This window comes from Zalophus californianus, chromosome 10, assembly GCF_009762305.2.
Source record: "Zalophus californianus isolate mZalCal1 chromosome 10, mZalCal1.pri.v2, whole genome shotgun sequence".
Classification (NCBI taxonomy): Eukaryota; Metazoa; Chordata; class Mammalia; order Carnivora; family Otariidae; genus Zalophus; species Zalophus californianus.
This window is the reverse complement of record NC_045604.1, coordinates 92,998,218-93,007,303: the sequence shown is the minus strand read 5'-3', so window position 1 is coordinate 93,007,303 and position 9,086 is coordinate 92,998,218. Positions and strand designations below refer to the sequence as shown.

General features: G+C 46.3%; 1 long non-coding RNA gene across 2 annotated transcripts; it reads left to right on the top strand.

Moving 5' to 3' along the window:
• Window positions 1–6,524: 6,524 nt before the first annotated feature.
• On the top strand, window positions 6,525–8,437 carry LOC113932838. Of its 2 annotated transcripts, none has more exons than XR_003523143.2 (3): window positions 6,525–6,918; window positions 7,120–7,218; window positions 8,280–8,437. It is a non-coding gene; the product is annotated as an uncharacterized LOC113932838 (long non-coding RNA). The 2 variants fall into 2 exon arrangements; XR_003523144.1 differs by lacking the exon at window positions 8,280–8,437 and adding an exon at window positions 7,940–8,266.
• Window positions 8,438–9,086: the final 649 nt, after the last annotated feature.

Here is a 9,086-nt window from a genome sequence, read left to right as displayed (position 1 = left end):
TGCCCACATACATGCCCCAAATACTGTCACCTGCCAAGAAGGTTGGAATGGCGGCCAAATGCCTCTCCAAGAAATAGAGGATTCTCAAGCCCGAGATGAGACAGTGCTCGGAAGACACCAAATCACTCCGTGTGTTTACCTTATCCCAAAATGTCCTTTTGCAAAACGTACTATTTGAAGTTTTGCTTTCAGCTGAATAAAAATATTCTTTTATGAGTTAACAAAAAAAGGGTCTTTTAGTGACTGCAGAGGTATTCACCAAACTGAAAATGGTGCTTATTTCTTATGAGAGTAGACATTGGTGGGGTTGGAGGCTGTGGTCAATGGTACTTCCAGTATTGCCTGTAATACTTTGATGTTTTCATAAGGAGCACGTATCTACATATACCTTCGGTAAGGAAAACATAAACTTTTCTTAATGTTCCAAACTTATCGAATACACGAGCACCCACATCTTGTTTGAGAAACTAGGTTTATAGCATGGAAGTTTAAGATAAATACATTTTTTCAAAAAGTGCAAGTTTGATTTTCCCATCTATGTCCCATTTCTCTTTCTCTTTTATTTTTTATTTTTAATCATTTTATGTTGCCTGGGAATCCACTTCATGGGTAACCTGATTTCTCTCAGGCCTTTAGAAATATATGTTTATTTGTCTAGCTAGGCATATAGTATTCTCTGACTTGCTTTTTTCAAAAAAAATCACTCTGCCTTCGAGATCTTTACAAATGTGAATGAATTCCAGTTTATTCTTTAAAAGGAAATGCAGGCATTAATGGATATACCCTAAATTACTTAACTAGCTCCTATTGATCAGTATTTGATGGGTTTTTACTTCAAATGTCCATGGTCAACTCTCTTGTTCATTTCCTCAAAAGCCACTCCAAATCTTCATTTGCAGTTCCAGGCTAATTACTCCCCTGTACTGTGGAAACGATCCATTCAGACTTCTTTTCTTCTTTTTTTTTTTTTTCTAATTTTATTTATTTATTTGACAGAGAGCAGGAGAGCACGGGTGGGGGGTTGTTGGTAGAGGGCGAGGGAGAAGCAGGCCCCCCTGGTGAGCAGGGAGCCTGATGTGGTGCTTAAATCCTGGGTCACTGAGAGCATGACCTGAGCCGAAGGCAGATGCTAACCGACTGAGCCAACCAGGTGCCCCCCCATTCAGACTTCTTTAAAGACCTCTTTCCATTCCATTAATTTTCCATTCTGCTGCATCTTCAACCTGCCAAATATCTTAAGTCCGTCCCTCCCTTTCTGATGCCAGTGTTCTGGTTCACCCATTCCTGTCTCTTGCACAGACTAGTGCAGTAGACTGCCTACCGATCTTGCTGATTCCACTCTCCGCCTCCCTTGCATCCATTCTCCACGCTGCTGTCAGGACGAAGTGAGATGAAAATCTGATGTTACTTCCCTGCTGTAATTATTTGAGGGTTCCCCATTGCCTGGAATTCGACCTTTAAGAGACCACCCAAGCCCTTGCTTTTGCAGCCTTCCCTCCTGCTCATCATTCACATACAGGCCACCCTTTAGCCCCAGTGAATTCTTACAAGCCCCAAATAGTTTATTATCCAAATAACTTCAAGTCCATGAGCCTCATCATTGTGCTTTGACAAAGGTACAGAGCAGAAGGATTTCATTTTTCTCCTCTTCACCCATTGGTGGGGGAGTGATTCCCACCCTAATGTAATGGGATGCCCGGATGCTGAACAGATGAGCTCGACAGTAATTTATAACCCACGTGTACTTATGGTCCATACCGTGCAGGGCCACAGGGGGGTGCACCTGGGAGCAGAGGGCGAAGGGAACTTAGAGTAAGGCCATTGGAAGCCCTCTGATGTTCCCCGATGCCAAGACAACACTTCCTATGGAATCTTAATCTCACGCTCTCCATCCCAGTGGACTCTGGTATATCCACATCATTTTCAGCCTGGGGCTGAGACTTTTAAGGACTAGGACAAGTGCTTCTCTAGGAAGTGTGGCTGGCACCTGACCAGGAAGGAGAGATGGCATCAAAACCAAAATGTGTCAACTGCCATTGATGGTCACTCAGTTGATCCCAAGGGAATCCTGAAGTAGCCAAGGGACAGAAGGTAAGGCTGACGTCCCGCACGCCGCGGAATCTGACAAGGACTGTGGACCCAAGCAGCCGCCCCCACCTGCAGGTTGGATATGCAGACTGGTTCAGTCTGTAGCAAGAAGGTCTTGGTAACTACATTAAGCTGGTGGGGTACCATGACCCGCGGAGTAACAGACAGCAGGTTATGAAGGCTCAGAGTCTGTGAGAGACTCTGTTTCCAGGAGAGCCCAGTGCATGGCCAACAATTGCTCCTTTCATGGTCTATAACCCAGGGCCAAGGAGGGCTGTTTCTTGCATTGGGAGCCCATGGACAATTCCAGGGATTCCAGGAAACTGGAGAGGTGCTTGCTAAAGCCTTTTCACTTAGGGAAATAATGGGTGATATTTTTTAAAAAGATTTTATTTTTGTACTTGAGAGAGAGCTGGAGCTGGAGGAGGGGGTCAAAGGCAGAGGGAGAAGCAGTCTCTCCACTGAGCAGGGAGCCCCACGCTGCGCTTCATCTCAGGACCCTGAGATCATGACCTGAGCCAAAGGGAGACGCTTCACCAATTGAACCACCCATTTGCCCCCAAAAGGCGATTTTAACTTGGACAGATCCTAGAGCCTTTTGTAGAGGGGAGCCCCACCCAACCTGGGCTCATGGACCAGTAACAGCCTAAACGGGCTTATGTAAAATTTATAAACAAGGAATATGTCACCTCCAGAACCGAAAAAATACTGAAAGACTTTGGACGTGTATGTCCTTTTTTCTTTTAAAAGATTTTATTTAGTTAATTGAGAGAGAGCGCGAGAGTGAGAGCACAAGGGGCTGGTAGGGGCAGAGGGAGAGGGAGAAGCAGGCTTCCCACTGAGCAGGGATCTGAGGTAGGACTGGATCCCAGGACCCTGGGATCACACCCTGAGCCAAGGCAGGCACGTAACGGACAGAGCCACCCAGTCGCCCCCTGTAGTTGTATGTCCTTAACAAATGTGTCAACCAAATGTCCTCACAGTAGGATGTCATAAATGTGATGTCATACCTTTGTTCTTGCAGAAGGTTGGGTGCAATAAGATCCTATCTGCAAAGATTGCGTGTCATAGAGCGGTTTGTGTGCCCTGTGCATAACAAGGTAAAATGTGTCCCCTTCAAGGTCAAGGCACACGTGACTGAGAGGATGTTGAAATAGGCACTAAACAGAACATATTGGAAAATCTATAATTGCAAAATATTCACCATGTTTAAATTAGTTGGGATTCCGGCTGGGCTTTTTTTATTTAAGGTTTTATTTATTTATTTATTTATTTATTTATTTATTTATTTATTGTAATGAGAGAAAAAGAGCACAAGCGCGGGCAGGGGGAAGGAAGGGGCAGAGGGAAAGAGAATCTCAAGCCAACAGCACCCCACACAAGGAGCCCAACAGGAGGCTTGACCCTTGATCCTGAGATCATGATCTGAGCCAAAAGCTTAAACGACTGAGCCACCCAGGCACCCCTAGGGGTCTCAGATGTTTGAAGGGGACCAGGAAGATATAGCAATAACTGTCACAATGGAAGTTTTGTAGACTCACAATGGAAGAAGTTTTGTAGACTCTCAGGAAGGAGGTCCTGAGAGCCATGGAGGGCCACCCAAGGAAGCACCCTGGTTGGTCAGGAGAAAGAGGGAGTGAAGGGAAAATGTGGGCAAGACCCTTTCTTGTGGTTTCCATGGGAAGGGACAGGTGAGGCAGGGTAAGCAGGCTTAAGACTGGCTAGTTTGAATAATTTCAGTGGGCTCCAGGCCATAGTGGTATCTGGAGTAGTCTGTCCCTGTCCCTCAGGTGATCAGGGCAGGGGATAGTGGCCTGAGTGTAAGAACTTCTTAGAGGAGGTGCTTGGGGGTAAAGGCTCTGTATTGGTTGGTTTACATGTGAAAGGTGTGCTCCCAGGCAAGCTGTTGACCATCTCTAGGAATTAACTAAGCCTGACAGGGACAGTCCCTCCAAAGTCAGGAAGGCCTGAGATGTTAAAGCATTAAATACAGGAGCTAGAAAATATGGTTATTTTACTAGGTATAACCATAATTTGAGCCCTCGTATTAAGTTTCTGAAGGTTAGCCACCTGGTGCATCTTAGCAGACATTAAAGTTAATTCAGAACCTATGTTGTAGAGGCAAAAAAGCCAATCAGCCTCCTTTTATCTTTTGTCATAATTATGTACTAATGTACATTAGTACATGTACTAATTATTTTACTAACTCTTGGTTTTCCAGTTGGGTCAAATTGTGAACCTATGGTCAATTAATTTGGGGGGGCTGAGGTTTCCTCCTCTTGTATCCAGTTTCCTTTCTTCCATTCCTCCTTTATTTTCGATTTGTTTGTTCCTGGATATACTTGTGGGGTGGAGAAAGGTCTTTTTACCCTGCTCGTCTTTCTCTGTGTTTTTTTTTTTTTTTTTTTTTTTCTGCCAGGAAGATCATTTTGTCCATGGCCGGAGTGGGAGCCTCAAGTGTGTGCATCCCGAGATGAGTCCCTGGACGTGCCGGAAGCAACAACACTAAGAGAAAGCAAGTATGTAGAGGAGGGGTTTTGTACTGGGAGAGAAGTGGAGCAGCAAACGGCCCTCCCTCCACTTCTGTGTTTCTCTTCAGCTCCTGAGCCCTGGTCTGCCATGGATGTGTGCCTCAAAACCCCGAGGGCTCCGGAGGACGCACGGTAACAGGGAGAGGAGCGGCAGCTCGGGAGTCGGGCTAGGCCACTCCTATTGCCTGAACCACAGTGACTCAGTAGGCAGCCAGGGAGCCATTTTTACATCTCCCTGGGGTCATGGCCTCGTTCCTTTCCACCCACAACACAGAGGGTCATTCCCAGGACGGTGTGTGGGGTGCGCTCTCCCCACCAGGATCTGTCTGTCTGCCCCAAGCACTGACCCACACCCAGTCAGTGGAACGCAAGCACAGCAGTCAGCAGGTTGTGTGGCTGTGGAACTCAGGAGGGAGCCTTGGAGACCAATCCAGGCCAGATGGGAGGTCACACTGATGGCATCTCCCTCCTAGATGCAGTCAATTCACATCCATTCGCACCTTGTTGGCAAGAATGGGACATTAGTTTGGAAACGGATGGCGACCTGCATTTGAACTAACAGAATATGAGCTAACAAACAAGCTGGCCAGGGTTTGTCAGTTCCCTCCCAGATTGTGATTGTCACTTCTGAATCAAAGCTCAGCAAAGAACAGAGGTGTCCTTCGCTTAGAAAATGACAGGGGCGGATCAGTATATCTGCCTCCACCTTCCTCCAGTTACCCTCAGCCTCACAATCCACACCTAGGGGATTGATACCTTATACTACTAGCCCTTGACACTTACTACTGACTAACACCCATGGGATGTGTCCACTGTCAAGCTGGGAGACTGTACTAATTCAGTGGTTTGCATTACCCTCTTGGAGAGGACCACTCAAGGAAAGCGCTGTATTTGATCTCACTGCTCCCCCGGGCAAGCCTCCCTCACCTCAACCTTCCCCACTGTCATTTCTACTTTGGCTGTCAATGAGCTCTTGTCCCTCCATACAATACTAAGTAAGCTTTTGATATCTGATCTTGCTCTAAGATACGTACACTGGCTTTTTATTGTTATTGTGCTTGTGTGTGTGTGTGTGTGTGTGTGTGTGTGTGTGTGTGTGTGTGTGATCCAAGCTTTTTAACGTTTGAGTAGATCCATTCAGTGCTCCAGGCAGAGAAATGGAACATACAAATACACGTTTTTATTTTTCTAGAAAATGTTTTCTAAGAAGTGCAGTACAAAATATATATATATAAGAAGTATCTTAAATATGCATAATAATGAAACACATGTGAACCACCGCAACTTGAGAAATACTTCAGGTGCCTCTGCAATCCTTACCCTCCCCATTCCCTGAAGGTCACTGTGGTGCTTGTTTCCCCCCTCCATTCCTTTCTTCTACTGTACAGTATTTTATCATATATGTGCCTTTCTCTAAATATTCGTTTTGCTTGGTTTGAACTTTATAAAAATGTTCTATTCCCTTCTTTCACTATGTTTCTTAACTTCAGCCATTGATGCTTGTAACTGGCAGCTCTAGTTGGCTTTCACTACTACACAGTTTTGCATTGTACCAGTTTTCTGCACATTCCTTCCTCCACATTTGAAAGGCGATTATGTGCGCAAAGCCCTTTCTTAGCACAGCTCCTGGCCCAGTCAGCGCTCCATGAACATTTGCTCAGTGGTTGAGACTGAGCCCCGAGTAACTGTTAACACTAACAGTTGTTTCCTCCAGCTGGATTCTCTGCGCTTCGCCCTAATGCTGAAGATCTTGTAGCTCTTCCTCCCCTTGAATGACAGTTGGAAGATATTCTCACCACAAGAAGAAACCCGGTGCACTCCCCGCCCACCGATGACTACAATTCCCCGAATGCATTGCGGCGGACCTTTGCGTCCATTTCAGTTTACTTCAGCCACCCCCCCGCCCCCGCCGCCTAACGGGTATAGTGGGCGGGGCTACATTTTTTATCCAGGGACCCCGCCGCGGTGCCAGGGGACTGCGAAATTTTCCAGTGAGGGCCTGGGCAGAGGCGCCAATGAGAAGGGAAGGTTGTTAGGGCAGCTGACGTGGGTGACGTCTCTGAGCGGCGCCAGCTGAGCGCGGTGGAACCAAGCCGTCCTTCCTTCTCGGAGGCTGGCTTGTTCCCCCGGCGTCTGTGGACCCCGTTTAGCTGTTCCTGGTGAGCGCAGTACACCGGTACCTCCACTGCCTTGGCCAGTAGCCTGAGGACGCCCTCTTTCAGCTCCTGCTTTTCCTCCTCGACAGACACAGAGGACGAGGAAGTGCCCGGCACTTGCGATAATGCTTCCCTATGCAGAGGTGACTGCCGGGCGCGGGGTCAGGGACCGGCGTCCCCAGGGGGCTGGGGTCTGGTGGGAGGCGGGCCTGTGTCTCCGGAACACGCTTGTTCGCCAAAAGGTAGTCGTTACCTCCTGCGACCCTCCTTTGGCACCTGTGAAGTGCCCAGGGCGGGGCTTCATTGATGGAGCCGATAATTATCTCACTTGTGCTGTACACCAGGCCTGGGGACAGCGTGACTGGGAATCCGGCCTGAACCAGGCAGACGGGGTCTTGGCCTCCTTGAGGCTAAAGTCTTTATGGAAGACCGAGGAGAAGCAAGTAAGTCTAGTGTGGATAGGGGAGGAGGAGTTCAGGTTCTCCCTCTTGAATAGGTTACATTCCACTGGGGATGTCAGGGTCCCCATTGTGCACCGGAGATCAGGTCAGTCAAGGTGTGTTTTGGGGGGTAGTTGGTCAGCCCAGGGCCACGTAATACCGGTGTGCAGAGCCAGTACTTTCCAGAGCTCTTGTGTGTATGCCACAGGAGTCTACATTCTAGGGCTGTAGTGGGGACAGCTTTGTGAGCACAGATAGGTGTCCCGAATCGGAAAGCCCTAGGCTGGAGTGTACTTCAGTCATTCGTTCATTCAACAGAAATTGTTGAGAGTGTACTTTGTGGTAGGCCCTTTCATTTGGGTGGGTGGTGGGTATTCAGCGATTGGGAACACACGATAAATAGGACAGATACGGTGTCTGACATATCACCACCTGGTTGGAAAAGACTGGAAGCAGATAATTACCCATGAAATACATAATTACAGTTTTGCTTTGAGTACTGAGAAATGCAGGGAGCACTGGAGTTTGTAATTTAGGCAGTAGGGTTAACCTGAGAACAGAAGGCTAAGAACAAAACGGGGATGTGGGAGGGTGTTCACTTAGAGCAGGGAAGGAGTGTGAACTGGTAAAGGAATTGAGAGAATGCCCCTGGAAGCTGGGGCCACCTAGGGACGGGAGGGTGGGGAAAGCCAAGGTTTGGGGTTAAGACTTGCACTTTTTACAGGTTCCTGGAGACTAAGCATAGTGATTTAAAGCATGGAGTCCAGAGCCAAGCTGATCGTAGCTCTGCCCCTTATGAGCTGTGTTCCTAAACCATTCTGCATCTCAGTTTCCTGATTGAGAATTGGGGATGATAATAATCCCACTTCATAGATCGTTGTAAAGATTAAATGATACTTAACATTAATAAAACAAGTAGAACCATGTCTGACATGTAGTGGGTGTTAGTGGTGGTTGATTCAAGAAATAGATAAATACGTACATAAGTATTGAAGACTTGGAGGCAGTGTGTGGTGAAATGTCTGAACTTAAATGGCTTCTACCCAACTTCATTTCTTCTCCAGTTTTCAGGTGCTGCTGACCACATGTGTAACACTCTTATTAGAAATAATTTTTCTCATTATTGACTGCCATTTGCCAAGAGAATCTGAAGTGCCATTTAAATGATCAGATGGAAATAAATACGTTTCAGTACCATATCACAATTAGGTGTATTTAAAATTTGTTGATGATTTGATTTATTTAATATTTGTTGGTAACAGTTTGTGCAAACTTGCTTACTTAAAAGTAAATTGACTATAGAGTAATTCATACACAGAATAAGGACAGAGAAGTAGTAGAACTAGAGCTTGCGGTTTCTTGAGTCTCTCTTGGATAATTTTTATAATTTCTCTGTTCTTCTCTGTCTCAGCTTCCAATGGCCCCATGTGTCTGCAGACATGTAAACAACATAGGGGAAGTTTGGGTTTGGAATTGCAGAGACTAAGGCAGTAGGAGCCAGCCAAAGTGGAAATTGGGAAAGCTTGAGGAGCTTTTTTAAAAAAGATATTTGTTTGTTTCTTTGTTTTTAATTTTGTATTGTTATGTTAATCACCATATATTACATCATTTGTTTTTGATGTAGTGTTCCATGATTCATTGTTTGTTCATAACACCCACTGCTCCATGCAGAATGTGCCCTCTTTAATACCCATCACCAGGCTAACCCATCCCCCTACCCTCCTCCCCTCTAGAACCCTCAGTTTGTTTTTCAGAGTCCATCATATCTCATGATTTGTCTCCCCCTCTGACTTACTCCCCTTCATTCTTCCTCTCCTGCTATCTTCTTCTTTTTCTTTTTCTCTTAAGATATGTTGCATTATTTGTTTCGG